The sequence below is a fragment of the Mustela erminea genome, chromosome 5 (assembly GCF_009829155.1).
Source record: "Mustela erminea isolate mMusErm1 chromosome 5, mMusErm1.Pri, whole genome shotgun sequence".
NCBI lineage: Eukaryota > Metazoa > Chordata > Mammalia > Carnivora > Mustelidae > Mustela > Mustela erminea.
The window spans coordinates 94176571-94197849 of NC_045618.1; the positions used below are offsets into that span (position 1 = coordinate 94176571).

General features: G+C 36.8%; 1 long non-coding RNA gene across 1 annotated transcript; it reads right to left on the reverse strand.

Annotated features, from left to right (window-relative positions):
- Nucleotides 1-7451: 7451 nt before the first annotated feature.
- Nucleotides 7452-21103, reverse strand: LOC116591332. The gene is made up of 3 exons (XR_004285962.1): nucleotides 20985-21103; nucleotides 8500-8511; nucleotides 7452-7463 (listed from the first exon to the last, which is right to left on the reverse strand). It is a non-coding gene; the product is annotated as an uncharacterized LOC116591332 (long non-coding RNA).
- Nucleotides 21104-21279: the final 176 nt, after the last annotated feature.

Sequence of the window (21279 nt, forward strand, 5' to 3'; positions counted from 1 at the left end):
CTAACTTTGGGTTTAGTTTCTTCTTTTTCTTTTCCTTGGGGTTAAAGATATACTAATTATTTGAGTTCTTTCTTTTTTCTTAATGTAGGCTATAATCTTTCCTCTTAGAACTGTTTTGTTGCATCCCATATGTTTTGGTATGGTGTGTTTCCATTTTCATTTGTCTCAAGATTTTTTTGATTTCTCTTTTGATTTTTTCTTTGACCCAGTTGTTTTCAGGAGCTCATTTTTTGTTTGTTTGTTTGTTTGTTTGTTTTTTAATTTCCACATATCAGTGGACTTTCCAATTTTCCTCCTGTTATTCATTTCTACTCTCATAACCCTGTGGTTCGAAAAGATACTTAATATGATTTCAACTTTTAAAATTTCCTGCCTGCACTTGAGAAGAATATGTATTCTACCATTATTAGAAGAAATGTTCTTTATATATCTTTCAGGTCCATTTGGTCTAAGACTAATGTTTGCTTTTTGATTTTCTGTCTGGATGATCTATTTATTGTTGAAAGTGAAGTACTGAAGTCTGCTACTATTATTACATTGATGTCTTGTTCTGCCTTCGTATCTGTTAATATTTGCTTAATATATTTAGGAGCTTCAATGTTGCATGTGTATATATTTATAATTGTTATATCCTCTTAATGAATCCATCCTTTTATCATTATATACTGATCTTCTTTGTCTCTTTTTCCAGTTTTCAACTCAAAGTCTATTTTGTCTGAGATATGTATCTCAGACACCTCTTTTGGTTTCCTTTTGCATGGGATAATTCTCCTATCCCTTCGCTTTGAGCCTATGTATGACCTTATGGTTGGAGTGAGTCTTTTGTAAGCAGTATATATTTGATTCTTATTTTCTATACATTAAGCCATTCTATGTATTTTGATTAGAGAATTTAATTCATTTCCCTTTAAATTAATTATTGATAGGTAAAAGGTAAATATTGACATCTTATTAAGTATTTTCTGGCTGGTTTATAGCTCCTTTATTTTTTTCTTCTTCCCTTGATATTTTCCTTTGTGAGACAATGATTTTCCATAGTGGTAGTCTTTTATTTTTTTCTCTTAATCTTTTGTGTATCTACTATAGGTTTTTGCTTTGTGGTTACCATAAGGCTTCTAAAATAAGAGATGTTTATCTTTTACTTTTAACAGTCTTGTTTAAGCTGATAAAAACTTAACTTCATTTGCATACAAAAAATGTCACTTTTTACTTTTCCCAACATATTTTGTCTTTTGATGACACAGTTTAATTTTTTATGTTGTCTATCCATTAACAAATTATTGGAGCTATAATTATTTTTATTTGTCATAAAATCTTTATACTAGAGTTAAGATTTACACACCACTATTAGAGTATTCTGAATTGACCATAAACTTATCTTTACCAGTAAGTTTTATACTTTCATGTTTTCAAGTTACTAATTAGTATCATTTGAATAATTCCTTTTAGCTTTTCTCGTAAGGCAAATCAAGTGGTGATGAACTCCCTCAGCTATTTTTGTCTGGGAAAGTCTTTATCTCTCCTTCATTTATGAAGGATAGCTTTGCAGGGTAAGGCACTCTTCACCGGCATTTGTTTTTTTTCTTTCAGCACTTTAAATATATCACCATACCCTCTGCCAGCCTGCAGTTTCTGTCGGAAAGCTCTCTAACACCCTTATTGGGGTTCCCTTTTATGTGATGATTTTCTTTTCTCTTGCTGTTTTTAAATTCTCTTCTTATCTTTGATTTTTTTACAGTTTTATTATAATGTGTCTCAGTAAAGACCTCTTTGGGTTCAATCTGGTGAGAGATCATGTCCATATTTCTTCCCAAATTTGGAAAGTTTTTAGCTATTATTTCTTCTTTTTTTAATTCTTTTAAAAGGTTTTATTTATTTGACAGACAGAGATCACAAGTAGGCAGAGAGACAGGCAGAGAGAGAGAAGGAAGCAGGCCCCCTGCTGAGCAGAGAGCCCTGATGCAGGGCTGGATCCCAGGACCCTGGGGTCATGACCTGAGCTGAAGGCAGAGGCTTTAACCCACTGAGCCACCCAGATGCCCCTAGCTATTATTTCTTTAAATAAATTTTATGCTTTTTCTTCTTCTCCTCTTCTTTTGAGATTTTCATAATTTGTAAATTATTTCTCTTGATAATGTCATATATATTATATGGCTTTCTTCACTCTTTTTCAATATTTTTTTTTTCTTTTTTGTCCTCTGACTGGATAATTTCAAATGTTGTGTCTTTAAGTTCATAGATTCTTTCTCCTGCTTAGTCAAGTTTAACTTTGACACTCTTTGTTGCATTTTTAAAATTCTATTCATTGTATTCTTCAGCTTTAGTATTTCTGTTTATTTGGGTTTTTCTTTCATTCCTATCTTTGAGAACTTCTCATTATTCTTCATGTATTATTTCCTGATATTGTTTTTTTATTTGTGTTCTCTTGTAGCTCACTGAGCTTCCTTAAAATTATTTTTTAAAAAACTTTGTCACATAATTTTTAGATCTCCATTTCATTGGTGTCAATTATTGAAAAATCATTGTGTTCATTTAATTGTGTTTTGTTACTTCATTTTGGTGTTCCTTGAAGTCTTGCGTTGCTATATTCTTTAATGATTGCTTGCTTTTAGCAGAGATATACCATCACTAGTCAACCTAGTTAGGGATTCTGAGGATTTCTCAGATCCTTTCTATGGATGTACACACTCTACACTTCTTGTTCCCCCTTGAAGGGGAAGTCATAAGATTATATGCCTTCTCTCAATTCTACAGTACTAGGCGAAGAACTGAGAGCCTCCTATTTCCTTTCACCAAGAAGTGTCCTAAATTGCTCAAGTCTGTATGCTTTCTCCCAATCCAGTAGATTCAGGCTTGCTTTCTGCACATATGTACTAGCTGTTTTCAAAGGCTCTCATTTGTTATCTGCAGGGGTGCACACAGATAGTCAGCCACAAGATGGACAGGTAAGGCACACAGAGCATTGGGTATGTTCATGAGCCAGTTAGGAACTTCTGTATGCAAGATGGGGCCCTCAGCTTATGGGTGGTCTTCCTGATAAGTACCACAAAGCAGTTAGTTAGATATATGTCCCTTTGATGGGTTCTGAGCCCTGGCTGCTATGTTCCCAATATCTCCCAGCCCCTTGGGCATATATATAACCTTAGTATTCTGGGTGGGGTAAGGAAAATGTAGATCTCTTTGGCAACATTCTGCAAGCTGAAGAAGCCATGCACTCATTGACCATGCTCTCACTCCCCCCCATTGGAGAAATCTCAGGATGAAGGGTTCTCTATTGGCAATGGGTTGTGCCATCTTGATGAAAGAGTGATGCAGATAAAGTGAAACTGTCCTTACTCTCTTCAAAGCATTTATTCTTGGATTTTTTTTTTTTCTATAACAGTATGATGGAACTCCCAGACTACCACAAAGGTTTTCTCATTTGTGGGTAATTATTCAAATAAATGTTCTGTGAGAGGATAACACTTGAAAACTCCTATTCCAACACCTTGCTGACATTATCTCCTACCAATTTTTAATGTCACAAGAATATTGTGAGGATAAAACTCTATCAAGAAGGTAAAAATTCTCTGTAAACAATTGAATCTACATAAATGTTAATTAGTAATAACAGACCTAAAAACTCAGGAAATAGTAAGACAGATCATTGAATTTCTTTCCCCCTTTCACACTTGGACCTGAAACACAAGGGTGAGATTACTTATGGTGAGGCTACCAGACTATGAGCCAATCTAAGGGAAAAGTCTAGTGGGTAACATCATAGTCATAGTCAACCTGGTGCCAGGAATTTTCAGAGCTCCTAGAAAGGAATACTTCATTTAATCCATTATCCTTTTTCCCATTTTACAGATGAGAAAACTGGGCAAAGAGTAGTTAAACAATCTGCTTAAGATGATCCGCTAGAATCATCAGGCTGTGGAATTTGAACTCTTAACCCGTACATAAAGTTGCTTCTACAACAGCCAGAAGGAAGTCTGAAGTGATCATGAATAGAGGACCAAACTCCTTAGTTTCTTTTTAAAGAGTCCTTTCAATTGACACCTTTTCTTAAAATACCCTTGAGTTCTTGGGAAAAATATAGAATCTGATTACCTGAGAAGCTTTTGTATAACAAGAGAAGGCAGGTTTGATGGTAAGACTATAGTAGTAATAGGATCAGAAGAGCTTCCTTTGTTTTTCATAATCTGCTAATTTACTCTAGTATAGATAGTATAGATAGCTTGAGTCAACCATTCTCATTTTCCTGAATTTCTTTAAAAACAATCTATGGAGAGAATTCAATACTGAAAAATCAACTATTCTTTCTCCTACGTAAAGAGCAAAGGCCTAGAGTATAGTTAAAGGGAAATGAAAACTGTGAAATCATGCTTACTGTTTGAACAGTCATTCCAATTAAAAAATGCCCTGGGATTGGTTCACGTCTGCTCATAACACACGGCAGACATCAAGAGTTCTGCTGGAAGCACATGCAGAATCATTTTGGCAAGGGCCCTCTTGGAGCCAATTGATCAATAGGCATCCCTCACCTCTTTCAGAATACAGCAGAAACTGAACACAGTTAAAAACAGGAACACCTCCTCACCAGGATCACATTAACCCAAACCACAGCAGTGCCAGTACCAGCTCCTGGGAAGGTAGCCCTCCTGGAGATACATCAGCTATGGGCAATGTAGTAGGGACATTTTAAATTGGTTTAGCCACAATCTGGGGGAGTATTTCAGGAGCTGCCAGCACAGTTATTTTCTCTACTTTTCAGAGATCCTTTCTTTATATGTCTCAGTGGGTCGTCAGGCACATTTCATGCCCAGGTATAAACAAAAGGAGCTGATCTACAAAGGAGGGACAGACTTCACAAAAGCCCAGTTTTGCATCAAAGCTTAGTCCTCAGGTAAAGGACTAAATCAAAAACCTTTCAAGTAAAACTAATATATGAAAACTTGATTTAATAGAAGCTCAAAATTGAAAAAGAAATCTGGAAAAAAATCAAAAGTTAAATAGAAAGAGTCCTGATCAGAAATAATAAGGGGCTATTGGGCCACTCTTAAAAAGTTACTGTAAATTAAAATGTTTTTAATAGCTTTTTTCATATTAAGAAGAGATTAAACATTGCATCTTCCAAAAATGTGGAGGGAATGGCATTCCCCTACCTCTATTTTCTGTACTGTTCTCTCCCCTTGCTCATCCCCCATATTAGTTGTAAGCTAGCAGACCAATAGATTGCAAACTGCAATCATGTTCTGGCTTCATGGTCTTTGGCAGCTTTTACATTCACTTACTAAGGGCTTGAAATACCCCAACACCACCCAACTTGAAAAAATATTAAAAACATACAAACTCAACACACACAAAACAGACAACCATATCTAAAAATGGGCAGAAGATATGAACAGAGACTTCTCCAATGAAGACATACAAATGGTTATCAGACACATGAAAAAATGTTCATCATCACTAGCCATCAGGGAGATTCAAATTAAAACCACATTGAGATACCACCTTACACCAGTTAGAATGGCCAAAATTAACAAGACAGGAAACAACATGTGTTGGAGGGGATGTGGAGAAAGGGGAACCCTCTTCCACTGTTGGTGGGAATGCAAGTTGGTGCAGCCTCCTTGGAGAACAGTGTGGAGATTCCTCAAGAAATTAAAAATAGAACTTCCCTATGACCCTGCAATTGCACTCCTGGGTATTTACCCCAAACATACAGATGTCGTGAAAAGAAGGGCCATTTGTACCCCAATGTTTACAGCAGCAATGGCTGCGGTCACCAAACTGTGGAAAGAACCAAGATGCCTTTCAACGGACGAATGGATAAGGAAGATATGGTCCATATACACTATGGAGTATTATGCCTCCATCAGAAAGGATGAATACCCAACTTTTGTAGCAACATGGACAGGACTGGAAGAGATTATGCTGAGTGAAATCAGTCAAGCAGAGAGAGTCAATTATCATATGGTTTCACTTATTTGTGGAGCATAACAAATAGCATGGAGGACATGGGGAGTTAGAGAGGAGAAGGGAGTTGGGGGAAATTGGAAGGGGAGGTGAACCATGAGAGACTATGGACTCTAAAAAACAATCTGAGGGGTTTGAAGTGGCAGGGGGGTGGGAGGTCGGGGTACCAGGTGGTGGGTATTATAGAGGGCACGGTTTGCCTGGAGCACTGGGTGTGGTGAAAAAATAATGAATACTGTTATGCTGAAAATAAATAAAAAATAAATTTAAAAAAATACAAGGCCTTGGTGGGAAGAGAGGGAAGTCTATATTTCTAATAGTTTCAAGACAGATGGGATCAGTAAATATTTGCCAAATTCCCTGTGATTTGTCTGTTCATCTTATATACTTACCTCACAATGCCCCATTTGGTTAGGGTAATATTTTGAGATACTGACCTGTAAGGTTTTTTCTATTTGCACTTTCCCCTTTCACTTCCCTTAATTCAAGTAAGTACAAAACTGTGTTCCTTGCTCAAACTAAATATGGAAAAAGGAAGAAAGTAGCCTCCAATCTTCCTATTATCTTCAAAGCCTAAGATTTGGAGCTCTGTAAAGGAGGTGAAAAGAAGAGGATTTTCAAACAGTGACACTATATTAGCCAGAAACATAAAGGGAAAGAGATTTCTCGCAGAAAAAAAAGAAGCGGGTGGGTGGGAAAGGGGAGGGGATTTCTCCTGGGCAGAAAGAAGAGAGAGACAGACGGAGTTCTATGGGTCTGCAAAGCCCCAGAAAAGCTTTGCTCTGCTTGCCAGCAGGACCACAGGAATAAGCAGCAAAGCCACTGAGAGAAAGTAACTGTGTGCAGTAGAAAGGCAGACAGGACCAGAGGCAGCCTTGCAAAAGATTCTGAAGATTCAAGTGAACTTCTGGACTAACAAGTCCTAAGAAAAGGATGATAAATATCGTCTCAGCCAGCTGTGTGAGGAAAGGCAAGAATTTCAGAGGTTCACCCCCTCGTCCCATCCTCTGTGACTTTGCTGGTGCTATAGCAGACTTTGGGGGACTCTCTCACTAACCTGAGGTAAAGTTCTACTTTCCTTCTTCCTGCATGAGATATTGTCTGTACCTATAAATACTCTAACACTTGGATTGAGTCTTGATGAAACAGAAGCCAGGAAAGGAAATATTTGGCCGGCATCACTCTGCTGGTTGGCCTGCTGCATTCACCCCCTGGGAAAATAAACACAAAAAAGCACATTATCCATTTGACTCCATGGAAGTAAAAATAGGAACTACATGAAGAATAAAAGACATATATTTCTCAGAATATAATCTCAGCCATGTTTCCTAAATAAATATTTAATACCGTTACAAATGAAATGTGCTTTACCTAAATGCTATTCTTGCCAGCTCCAATACTCCCAGCCTCTAATTTCCACATCCTCAATATCTGGAGTAGTGGGATATCTGTTCCAGGCTCCCTAAGGATCAGAGAGGTAGATAAACCTAATGTGACAATTTCTCTTCTGTGTTTGCGTATATGTGTGTTGGGGATGGAGGGGGACCGTGTGATACTCCCTACCCCAGGGAGATTCTTCTCCCTGTCAGCACTGATTCCATGCAACAGAGAAACAGAGAGCTCAGCCACAGGTAAAGGAAGCCTTGCCCTCTCATGGATCTAGAAAAAATGAGTGCTGAGCAGCTGTCTTTGGCAGAATGCCTGGTCAGATTGGTCAGGGAAGGTGGGATCCAACCCAATTCTCCTCTTCCATGCAAAGCCACCAAATTCCCCTACCTTCACCTCAGTCTCTATGATGAGACAGAATAGCAATAAATAAATGAAGAAATGCCTCCCCTACTTGCTTACCATCCTACTCAGGAAGCCAGAGTTCCCTTGGGTTCTTTTAAAATCTCTTTGGATGCCAGGGGGTGGGGGGCAAATTCCTAATTGACTAGGATTTTTCTATCCCATTTCCGTCATTGTTCAAAATATGCCCATTTCCTTAAAGTCTTATAGCAATCACTAAAATTTTCAGGAAAAAATACCTCTGGCTTCATAAAAAAAATTACTCATCTTCTCAAGATTTTTTTTTTTTTAAAGATTTTATTTATTTATTTGACAGACAGAGATCACAAGTAGGCAGAGAGGCAGGCAGAGAGAGAGGAGGAAGCAGGCTCCCCGCCAAGCAGAGACCCCGATGTGGGACTCGATCCCAGGACCCTGAGATCATGACCTGAGCCGAAGGCAGTGGCTTAACCGACTGAGCCACCCAGGTGCCCCTCAAGATCTCTTATAACAAATCCTATGCAACTATTTGTATGGTTAACATTAAATTAATCCATTATTAAGTTAAAAGGGCTAGACATCAGAATATAATAATTGTTCCAGCTCAGACACTTGGTTGCTATTAATTTCCCTGATAATAAAAGAAAAGTATTTTAACTGATAGCACTCAGATTGCCAGATAATTTCAAACCAACACTTTAAGGCCACAAAAAGTCTGACTTGGTGTTACAACTTAAAGACGCAAAAAAGAAAAAGGAAAATCTTCCTTACACATTCCCCAACCTCCTCTCCCCAAGCTTCTACATTAATTGCAAACACTGATGTGAGAACTATCAATTGCAGACTTTGTCAACCAAAAACACTTTTAAGCCAAAATAAAGTTAACTGGGGGAGGGGGTGCGGGGAGAGGCTTGGGGAAGTTTTAAAAATTTTCCTCTAGTATTAATTAATTAATAATTAATTATATTAATAACTAATCTAATATTAATTAATTAATTATATTAATAACTAATCTAATGTTGATTAATTAATTAATAACTGATCTAATATTAATTAATTAATATTAAGAGTCATGTTGAGGATATAGTTTCAAAGGAACTCCTACTCTAAACTCACTTATCTCAAGGAACAGAAAAAATGTTTTACTTTGAAGTGCTACGGGCAAAATGCTTCCTCTCATGTGTTCTGGCTTATATATATGCACATATATCCTGCCTTATACCAGCAAGGATATGAAACATTTAGCAAAAATTCATGCAATACCACAAAATATAAGAAAACCAAATTTTAAAACAGGAATAAATTAGGAAGGGAAAAGAAATATGCAAGTAAGAAACACAAGATGGTGGCACCTGGGTGGCTCCGTCGGTTAAGCATCCAACTCTTGACTTTAGCTCAGGTCGTGATGTCAGGCTCAGTGCTGGGCATGCAGCCTGCTTAAGATTTTCTTTCTCTCCCTCTCCTTCTCTGCCCCTCCCCCCTCACCTCTCTCTCCTTCTCTTAAAAAAATAATAATAATAATAATAAGATGAACCCATGAATGAGATTAGCAGGAAAAAAAGAAGGGAGGGAGGAGGGAAAGGAGGAGGAATGAAGGAAGAAGACTGATACCTACTTATTTGCCAGAAGCAAGCCAAAAACTGGGAATTACATCAGTCATACCAGGAAGGAAAACATGAACAATTATGTGCTTCTCTGTGTCCATAAGATAAAACCAACCAGTTCCTTAGAAGAGGCACAACTCTTCCTGATACAAAGAACAGTGAAATGTTTTTCACCTGGATCTGAAAGGAAGTAAACTGCATGAAGTAGCAGACTTCACCCTCCATAGCACTCTTACAGTAAGTGTGACATTGTGTCTCATAGGACTATTTCTTTTAACACCCTCAAAGTACTCAAGTGATGTAATGTCAGAGGGCAAGTTGGCAAAAGCAATTCTACGGGGGAGATCAGAAATGGGGTAAGGTTCCAGTTCTTTGCTTACCTGGCATGAAGTAGCAATCAAATTTTAAACAGACTGCAGATCCTTTGAGCAAACCAGCATGTATGTTCTTTCAACCAAATTATCCCTAAGGACTGAGCAATGGTTAACCCCTCTTTCAAGTACCTAGATTGTTATTATTCTAGGTTGAAGGTTAATGGCAGTTCCCTATGCTATAACAGCTTTAACTTTCAAACAGCACCTTTACTTACCCTATCATAGCATTTATTACTGTACTGTAATTGTCCGCTTACTCTTTCTATTGGGATTCAATTTACTTGAAGTAACAGAGAATCTAACTAATAGTGATTCAAATACATAAAAACGTATTTTTCTCACATAATAAGTCTAGAGATAAGAGACTATCAGCACTGGTCAGTTCCATGGTATCTCTGGGATTCTCCTGGTCTTTCCTTCATGGTTACCAGGTATCTGACAATGCTTCATATGCACATTTAAGACAAAAGAAGGTGGTAAAAGAGAAGAGGGGGGGTTGTGCCATCAGTGTTGCTTCATTTACCAGGACAATAAAAGTGTTTCTAGGCAAAAAAAAAAAACCAAAAACAAAAACAAAAAATTCCTCCCAGAAAATTTATTCTAACTTATGTTTCACGGGCCAGAATTGACTCACATGGCCAGCACTGACTCCAGGGAAGGCTGGGAAAGTAGAGGACAGAGTGGCCATGAAGTCTGAGGCCTAAATTCTAAGTCCAAACCTTAGACTGATCATAAAATACATCTGGGACTGAGCACAGCACAGGGCAAGGAAGAAATCCAAAATAGGTATTAGGTAGTAATAAAAGATTTATCTTGCTTATCTATTTCCTGAGTTAGATGTAATCTTCTTGAGGATAGAGATTGTATCTGTTTCTTTGTTCTATTCTGCAAAACCTGGCACAGTGCCTGGCACATAGGAAATGCCTAGTGAGTGATTGTTGAGTGGATGAAGGAAAGAATGAAGAAATAAATGAAAAAAATGAATGAAAATTAATGTACCAGCTGTTTATCACCATAGTTTGTACTTACATAAGGAAACAGACATATACATGCACACACACACACACACACATATATATATGTACACAGAGCTTGAACACATTTGCATTCTAAGTGTGTTCTATCTATTCTCTATTTTATTCCCATTAAGACACTCAGAAAATGCCACTCCTAACAATAATGACAAAGTCTCTATAAGACACTTTTCTATAGAAAATCACAGTGCTAAAATAAAAATATAGTAAATATGTTAAAAGTAAGTAAAATATTTTCATTGGCTCCATCAAAACACAAAACCTTGTGCATGACACTATAGGAAACTTGTCCCTCCAAACCCAAAGAAGTATATACATATGATCAGTAAGTTTCATGTAACCAGTCCTTGCAAACTTAATATTATAATAAATTGCTTAGGAAAAACTCCAAGTGGAAGAATTATCATTTGTCTCTGAAAAAAAAGGGAAAAAAGTGTGACTACAAGACACATAATTTATGGAAGCAATCAATGAAATGCAAGTATTATATTGGATTTAAACAAGAGCTTGCATAGAAGTTAAAGGAGGGTTCTTTATGGATTTAATTAAAATGCTGCATTTGAGACCTTTCTAATCTTACTGTGCTGCAACAGTATTAAGATGCTCACATCAAAATATTTACATTTAAATATTTTATAATGCCACATTTTAAAATATTAATGATGCCACAAGTAATCCATGACATTTCTATAGCCTTTTCTGTAGTAAGTTCATAAGAAAACAGCAGAGTCTACCCATGTTATCCCTAGTCAGCTATTTCAAATTCAGCTTAGCAAATATATAAGCTCACTCATTTCTGCAATTTTAATGAAAACTCCTCAAAGAACTTAACTTCTTGCTATTATAGATTGTTCTTATTCTGTTCTAGATAGTGGCACCTAAAGAGAAGAAAAAGAACTGTTCTTGTATCATTAAGTACCACTGCTGAGTTTAAATACACCACTTTCCAGAAAGACAGATTTATGGAAAGGTTTCATTTAAAATGTAAGAAAGGCAATGGTAAAACATAATAAGTGAACAAGTCAGTGTTATATCATGTGTTCTACTGTGAAGAGAACTTTACAGAGACCTAGGGGCTATTTGGAAACACATGGTACTACAAAACACTGCATTTGCACAAAGACTTTATACTCTTAAGATTCATTTCTTAATATTGCCTCCTTGAAAGCAACAGAGAACTGCCATCTGCATAGTCATGGATACAGCTTTTTTATTTCTACTGTCTTTTTGTTGTCACTAGCCAAAAAAGGCAACCGAGGAAGACATGATTCAAACTCTTATCTCTATAAACAAGTCAAGCACAAGTTTGCTGTGACAATAAATATGGTGTAGATAATAAATGTTGGCAGCATCACCTTGGTATATGAAAGGTGATTACTCCATTTTTGTGTGCCTTAGAGGAAGCTAATTTTTAGGACTACTCATAAAGGAAGTTAGTGATTAGACGAACGGCCGCCAGGTAACAGGGACTCTACAAAACTTGCCAACTCCAACATGAATTTGCTGAGGATATCAGATGCACCTGGCTATCAATTTTCTCTACAGAAAAAAAGTACACCATATCATTTGCACATTCATTTGAAATTTTTTTTATTAATTAATTTTTTATTTTTTATAAACATATATTTTTATCCCCAGGGGTACAGGTCTGTGAATCACCAGGTTTACACACTTCACAGCACTCACCAAAGCACATACCCTCCCCAATGTCCATAATCCCACCCCCTTCTCCCAAACCCCCTCCCCCCAGCAACCCTCAGTTTGTTTTGTGAGATTTAAAACACATGTTCTGCCTTCATTGTTGATATTATAAAGGGCTAAAATGGTGATAATCTTGGATTTGGAATTGAGATAGGAAATAGCTGGGAAGGTATAAATCCCTTTTGGCAGAGGATTTTCCAACTTGCAAATAAAGGCCATATAAAATAATAATGATCTGGGGCCCCTGGGTGGCTCAGTTGGTTAAACAGGTTCAGGTCATGATCCCAGGGCCCTGGGAACAAGCCCTGCATCAGGGTCCTTGCTCAGTGGGAAGCCTGCTTCTCCCTATCCCATACTGTTTCCCCCACTTGTGTTCTATGGCCCTCTCTCTGTAAAATAAATAAACAAAATATATTTTAAAAATTATCCATTCAGAGGTACAAAATATAACTGAAGTCTCTTCAGGACAATTAATACCAATGATAGGGCAGGGGGTTATTACCTTTCCTATTTTTCTGAGTCAGTTCTCAAATGCTGTTTATAATCACCATCTGAACTAATTTCTTATCCCTTATGATGTTTTTATCTATAGCCTCAAGTTTTCTCTCTCACTTTTCCTGGAAAAAATATAAGTTTCTAAAAGATAATTTCTCTTTTCCTTCTCATCCCTTTTTATGACACAGCTAACCACCTGATGATACCAGAGTTTGGCATGCATATATTCCTTCTCATAGAAGGAAATGTCTACTGTACTACTTTAAAATACATTTAACCCACCTTTATTAGTAATAGGAGTTTTGAATTTTTTTCAAAACATTTGCATCATCCAAAAAATTAGAAAGATAGTCTGAGTTTTTAATTCATATAATAAAATCAGAAGATAAAGGTCAGATCCACCAATACAATAAAACTCATAAACATGTTATTTTATCTCTATTTCAGCTTTATTTATTGAGCCTTAACAGTAGAAGACATCCCAGAAAACATGCATGACTTTCTTCTCTATATTTCAGAAATTTGCATTCTAAAGCCCAACGTCCCACAGCAATCACCCTCCAAGCACGAAAGCAGATTGCCTGAAATAACTGGGCAGTTTAGCTGGATCAGTCTGAATGTTTCTAGACAGCTGAATGACATTTCACTTAGCTTTAGAACTGAAGGCCCAAATATAATGAATAAAAAGCCTTCGAGACAACAGACACATTTCATTCTTCTCCCTCTAGAGCAAAGTAATTTAATTCAAATGTATTTAACAAAAATAGGCTGTTAAAAATGCTATGGAGAACTTTAGTGAAGTAGAAGGGAACTTCCTATCTTCAGGCAGCTTACAATTGAGCTCCGTGGAGAACAACATACCTATTGAGGATATTCCCAAATAACAAGTGTAAATGTGGTAGGCAGAATTCTAAGATGTCCCCAAAATCTCCAGCAATTCTTGTTACTCTCATTATTACGTTACATAGCATGGCAAAAGGCATTTTGCAGATATAATTAAAGTCACTAATCAGTTGACCTTAAAATAGATTACCCAAGCATACCTAATATAAAATAAAATCATATAAGCCCTTTTTAAAAGCAGAAAACAGTTTTCTCCATCTAGTTCCAGAAGAGGAAGTCAGAAAGATTCAAAGAATAAAAAAGGATTTGAAAGGCATTGCAGACTTTGAGAATGGAAAAGGACATGTAGCAAGGAATGCAAGCATCCTCTAGATGAGAGAAGCTTCCTGCTGATAGCCAACAAGGAAACAGGAACCTCAGTCCTACAACCCAAGGAACTGAACTCTGCCAATAACTTCAATGAGCTTGGAAACAGATTCCTCACTGGAGTCTCCAGTTAAGAGTTCCGACTTTCTGACACCTTGATTTCAGATTTGTGAAGCCTGAAGCAGAGAACCCAGTTGAGCCTATCTGGTCTTCTGATCTACAGAACTGTTAGATTGGGTGTTGCTTTAAGCTGTTAAGTAATCTTTTGATAATTCATTACACAGCAATAGAAAGCAAATAAAATAGTATATAATTACTGTCAAATGGGGTTGCAGCAAAAATGGGAAGTATATCAACGCCAAAAGGAAGGAAAGATTAATATGGCTGTGATGAACAGTCCCCCCTCATTTTCTGTAAGTATCATGCTTATTCCTACACCTGGGATCTTTGCACATTCTATACATCTTGCTTCTTGTGGCTTTCACCTTCCCTGTTAACCATGTATCTACGGAAGACCAACGTCTTCACTGATGCCTTCTGTGACATCTCTAGTCTATAATAATATCTCTCATCAATAACTACCATTGAATCATAGTTATTTCTGAAGAATTTCCCACTGATCTCATTGTTTCAGACTTTGTCCTCTCTTAGTATCCAAGCTTATAAGCTAAATATTTTTGTGTAGCCAACTAATCAAATAAATTATTATTAAGTACCTGACTAATTAAGAATATGTGCTGGCTACTCTGTAGAGAAAGTCCTGAATAAAATTTATGGGTTTTTATATTCATCCTAAACCAGATTATTTCTATTTCTTTTTTCCTACCACAATCATTACTAAACCCATAAGCTTTCTTCCTTCTGAATCACAGTTAAAAATAACTCTGCACGAGCAGTTTTATATACTCAGCACTGACCACATATTCAATTACATTGAAGATACAGGATGGTAAAATGCCCTTGCTGTAAAAACTTGCCTACTCAGTTGATTCGTATCAAGAGCTGAACTATACCAGGGTGCTATTTTTAGTATTGCTACAATTAATTCTTGAGAAATTATTTTAGGGATCTCATCTACTTCTCAGAACATAACTACTAATGTAGAAATATTATCTTTATATTCAGTTGATATGATGCTGCTGGTTGGGCAACAATCAGTTTATCTATGGTCATCTGAAACTATTATCTCAGGCTAAAAAACCTTGTTCCCCTCTCTCTGTTGCAGTTCTGTCCTCAACTGATTGATTGTTTTGTTTTTGCCTTTTAGTTCTTCCCAAGATAAATTTCTGAAGAAAAACAACTGTCTCTAAAAAAGTGGTTGTTACTTAAAAGCAGAGAATATTTTTAAAAACTATTAATATTCTTCAAAAATTCTTCAGAAATTTAGATTCAGGGGTACCTGGGTGGTTCAGTTGGTTAAGCGGCTGTCTTCAGTTCAAATCACAATCCCAGGGTCCTGGGTTTGAGCTTGTGGTGCCAGGTTCAACCACTCAGTCTACTTCTCCTTCTCCCTCTCCCTCTGCCCTTCCCCCCACTCATGCTCACTCTCTCTCTCTCTCTCTCAAATAAATAAATAAAACCTTAAAAAAAGAAATTTAGATTTATACAGCATCAATACAAACCCTTTCAAAAATGTGTGCCTGCAGGGTCACATGAGTGGCTCAGTCAGTTAAGCATCTGCCTTCAGTTCTGGTCATGATCTTAGGGATTGAGCTCCTCCATTGGGCTCCCTGCTCAGTGGGGAGTCTGCTTTTCCCTCTCCCTCTCCCACTTCCCCTGCTTGTGTTCCCTCTCTCTCTCTCAAATAAATAAATAAATAAATAGAATCCTTGAAAACAGGGGGACGAGGCAGATGCCTTGAAAGACTTTACTCATCTCCCAAAAAGCCTTTTTAAAGCTCTTTTTCCTTTCCCCATCTGCCACTACTCCATCTAGGAAGTTAATGTTACTCTAAAAGAGTTTTCAGTAGTTGCCATATCCGTAAAGACAAGTCATTAAGAACAATAAAAATGAATGGTGATCTCCGTCATTTTTACAGAAGGAATCCATAGGTCACATTCATAAAATTAGGGTTTAGTTCAATTCTTCCAATTATGGACAGTCACATCTTTTCTTCTTCCTGATCCCCAAATATTACAACTATAAAACACAGGTAAATATACCTACTCAGAAGAGATCATGGGATGACAGAGAGAATCAAGTTATGCTAAACACATTACATTTACTTTAAAAGAAGCAAAGTGTCTTAATAATTCAATGTACCTGATTATTGGTAAATTGAGATTATAAATTATATACTATATACATAAGTAAAAATGTCTCAAAATCTTAAATTTTCTCCAAAGTCCAAACCAAAACTTTTGTCAAGTTAGTAAATATTTATTGCCTAACTAAACGTAAAACATCTGGCTCAAGACAATTAGTCTAATATAAAAACCTACTTCTCAATATAAAATCTATTCAAATTAATTATGTATTATGAATGTTAATTGTTATTCAGCACTAGGATACTAGTGCTTCACATTCATTATGTCCTTTAAACCTCATGACCACAACTCTGGAAGGTACGAATCATTATTCTCTTTCTACTGATGAGGCAGCCAAGGTTCAGAGAATAGGTTCAGAAAATGCCAGAGAACTGTCGAAGTCACACAATCCCTCTAGCAGGTAGAGGGACTGGGGCTTACACATAGTGTGTGGTCTCCAAAATCCCTACAACTTACTATTTCATATACATTAGAGTACAACAAAGAATAGTAAATAACAAAATCAAATGAAATAATACCTTTCGTAAGTACAATGGATAAAAGAAAAGGGTCTGGACCAAAATGGGAAGGTTTCTTGGAAGCAGTGATGTTGAGCTGGAAAACGAGGGTGACTTTTAAATTGGTGACTATTCCATGTAGCACTGATGTATACTATGCACAGCATGGACTAAATACTCACTGAATAAAGAAAACAAAAGTGATTTCTCTAGGCCTGGTACAGAGCACTTGGTGTAAAAGCCTACTTTCTAAGTTCAGCATTTTTATCTATACCTTGATTGATAAACTTCCTTCTTCCCCAGTTTATCTCCCCTGCACATAGAAGAGTGAGATACCCTTGAGTTTCTACTGATGTTGTCATCACTCTGAGCCATGTTCATATTGAGAAAATAAGTCATATAAAAACTCTATAAACAAAGATTTTGTTCCTGATGCCTTTAAAAAAAAAAGATTTTATTTATTTATTTGACAGACAGAGATCACAAGTAGGCAGAGAAGCATGCAGAGAGAGAGGAGGAAGCAGGCTCCCTGCTAAGCGGAGAGCCTGATGTGGGGGGTTCGATTCCAGGACCCTGGGATCATGACCTGAGCTGAGGGCAGAGGCTCACCCCACTGAGCCACTCAGGTGCCCCTTGATTCCTAAAAGACTCAGAACATGCAAAAGGATTTACTCAAAATGGGTATTTTCAAAACAAGGCTTTGTAAATAATAAAGAGAAATTTCCACCTGGGTAAATGACCAATAATTAGCATTTTAATGATGACTATTGTGGTCTTCCATCCAGGAAGCTATTTATTTTTGCCTTTTAAAATGAACTAAAATCCACTGGGCAAGATTTCATTTATTTCCCTATTCTGTATTTCTATGTTTCATTCAGTGTAGTATTGCAGATAATCATGCAAAATGACAGCTTTGTGTTTTAATCTTTGCTAAATATAGAAACTGGACAATTAAAATGGTTAAAGCCATTTCTTTCTCCAATTCTTCCAAAACTACCATTCTGTATCAGCCTAGACTCTTCATTTCTAAGTATTGGAAAACCCAATTCAAACTGACTAAAACAATAAAGAGGATTTATTGATTCATGTAACTGGAAGGTTCAGAGAAATGGAAGACTTCAGTGTTGGTTTGATTCAGCAGCTCAACAATGCCATCAAGGACCTAGTTTCATTCCCTCTTCCCTCTGCCTTTCTTTTAATCACCACTAGCCAATGTCTTTCTTCTCTGGTGTGATCAAAAAAAAAAAAAAAACTTTTTTTTAATTTAAAAATTCCTTCATCACTTTCACTTACTCAAAACACTATCCACAAGGGGAGAAAGTACTAATCAGCTCCCAGCAAACTTCTCTTCACATCTCCTAACCCAAATTAGGTCATGGTCCTTTCCTAAACCATTGGAGAAAGCATTCACTGATTGGCTGAGACTCTTCTCTGAACCCAGGGGCAAAGAGGATGTAATTAGCCTGCTAGGATTAAAAAAAATTGGGACCCACCCCTAGTATTGTAGGGCTCATTCTACCCCTAACCACAAGACCACCACAAAATGGGAGAGAGAAAGATGGGATAATAAGAACACAATTGCAATATCTACTAAACAATCCTATCTGGTCAAATAGTCCTTCCCTACATTTTAACATATTGCTGTAAATCTATATCATTCCTTGGTCCACAAGCTATCCCAGAACTTTTTTTCCTAGCAACCACTCCCCGGCTTTCTCCCTCATATTGCATGAAATAAGCAAACTGGGAAGGTAGTCTTCAAACTTCAAAGAAAGGTACTACAAATTATAGCCAAGTGATTAATACACTGGTTTATCAAACACATATTTCTGGGCTCATCCACTGACATGCTATGAACACAGGCACTTCAGAACGAGTACACATGTACAGAGAGAGCTAAAACAAGCAGTTCCACATTTCCGACCACAACAGCTTCTCAGGACACCATGGGCACACTTTGCTCAATGGCAGGTACCTGGGCACCAGGATATAATTTCACCTTCTTCATAAACCGGTGGTAACATTCATCCAGGTGGTACCAACCTGCCCAGCAATGTGCTCAATGAAGGCTTGTGACTCTAATGATATAAACCTTAATTATATAGCTAAATGTTTTGGCTCAATCCCTCAAGAGGATTTTTTTTTTTTCCGAAGAGGAAAAATTAATAGTATTATGTATCTAAAATGCATTTTACCACCTAAGGGAAAAAAAAAACTACATTGAAAGCCTTCACTGAAAACAAAAGACCTGTAAAGGAAGAAAACAAAGCAAATGTCTATGTAATAGCAGAATATGGTTTAGTTTGAGCAATCCATTTTTGAAAAGAAAAATCATCAAGATAAGCAGTCTTCTGTTCACAAACCATGACGGACATTCAACTAAATTTCCTTTTATCTTTGTTTATGTGACAACTCTTATTATCATGTTCAAATGGACTTCTGTATTCTGAACCCTGAATTAGAAATGATACATGTAGCAAAGATTTGTAGAATTCATCAGCAAGAAACAAAGCTTTTTAAATCTCATTTAAACATGGTTTGTATGTCTAGCAAACAAAATACATTTTCTAATATAAACTCAAAGAAAGCTTAATTAATTTAAATGCCATGTTGATTACCTCAGTATTGATCCAGTAGGAGAATTTACCAACATGCTGAAAAGAGTTGAATGCCAGTGTCTTTGCTTTTTCCTTATTTAGCACACAATAAAAATCATCAGATAATGTAAGAATCCTGGTTCTATATTTCAAGTTGCAAAATTCCCCACATAGTCATTATTACTAGATACAATTATGGATTCTTGGCAAATTTCATTTGTAACTTTTACTAATAAAAAAAAGTTGGCTTTTTAAAAAAATATTTTATTTATTCATTTTTGAGACAGAGAGAGAGCACGAGTAGGGGAGAGGGGCAGAGGGAGAAGCAGATTCCCTGCTGAACAGGCCGCCTAATGAAGGACTCAGTCCCAGGACCCTAGGATCATGACCCAAGCTAAAGGCAGATGTTTAACCAACTGAACCATCCAGGTGCCCAAAATATGTTGGCTTTTAAGAAGAAACTGTTCTTGCTCTCAAGATATTTTTCCCTGTATCTTCCCTGATACAGCACAAAGAAAAGAGGCCACAACTTGGAAGTTTTAGTATATTCTCTGTAGGCAAACATCTTCTCTTTTTTATTTAAAAACAAACAAACAAAACCCTACAAATGCTTTCCAAGAATAGTTCAAAGAAAGATGACAGATTTAGTACATTTGTCTTCTATTTACGATAGGCAACTGATAGCCTAGGATACTGAGGTGATTATAGCTCATTCTACTACTAATAGCACCTTGGTAAACAGCCTTCTTGAGAGAATGAAGAAATGAAATATTTTCATTTAAGAGATGATGTTTTCCAATTACTATAAGTAATGGCTGATATTTCAAGTGAACTGGTTGCTGATTTGCACAAGAGCCCAGATGTCTAGGCCAACCTCAAAGTAAAGTATACTGGCCAGAGTACCAGAGTATAGACCTAAGGTTGATCAAGGGAATACATCCAGGCAATGAAGATTAGGCATCAGAAGACCAGGCACAGAGGCAGAGGTCACATGTGAGCTGGGAATGTTGGATTGGAATAGAAGGTATGGATGGACATGTCCCCTAAGACTGCATACCTGAATGCCCTTTTAACAGCACTTGTGACTTCCAGAAGTAGACAGAAAGGGTGTATTAAGGGTACCAAATTGCCCCAAACAGACATGAGAAGCCCACAGAAGTCTTTGCTGAAATCAGTTGGAGATTATTTTTTCTTTGTTTCATGTTTTAATCTGAATTCTAGTTAGTTAACAGTGTAATATTAGTTTCAGGAGTAGAATTTAGTAATTCATCACTTACATATAATACCCAATGCTCATCCCAACAAGTGTCACCTATTTAGCCCATCCCCCACTCATGTCCCCTCCAGTAACCCTGCTTGTTCTCCATAGTTAAGAGTCTCTTATGATTTGCTTCCCTCTATTTTTACCCCTATGGTCATCTGTTTTATTTCTTAAATTCCACATGAGCGAAAGCATATGATATTTGTCTTTCTCTGACTGACTGATTTCACTTAGCATGATAATTTCTAGTTCTACCCACATAATTGCAATAGGCAAGATTTCATTCTTTTTGATGGCTGAGCAATATTCCTGTGTGTGTGTGTACACCACCTCTTCTTTATCCATTCATCAGTTGATGGACATTTGGGTTCTTTCCATTATTTGGCAATTCTTGATAAAGCTGATATAAACATCAGGGTGCATGTGTCCCTTTGAATCTGTATTTTTATATCCTTTGGATAAATACCTAGTAGTGCAATTTTATAGGTGGTAGGGTAATTCTATTTTTAACT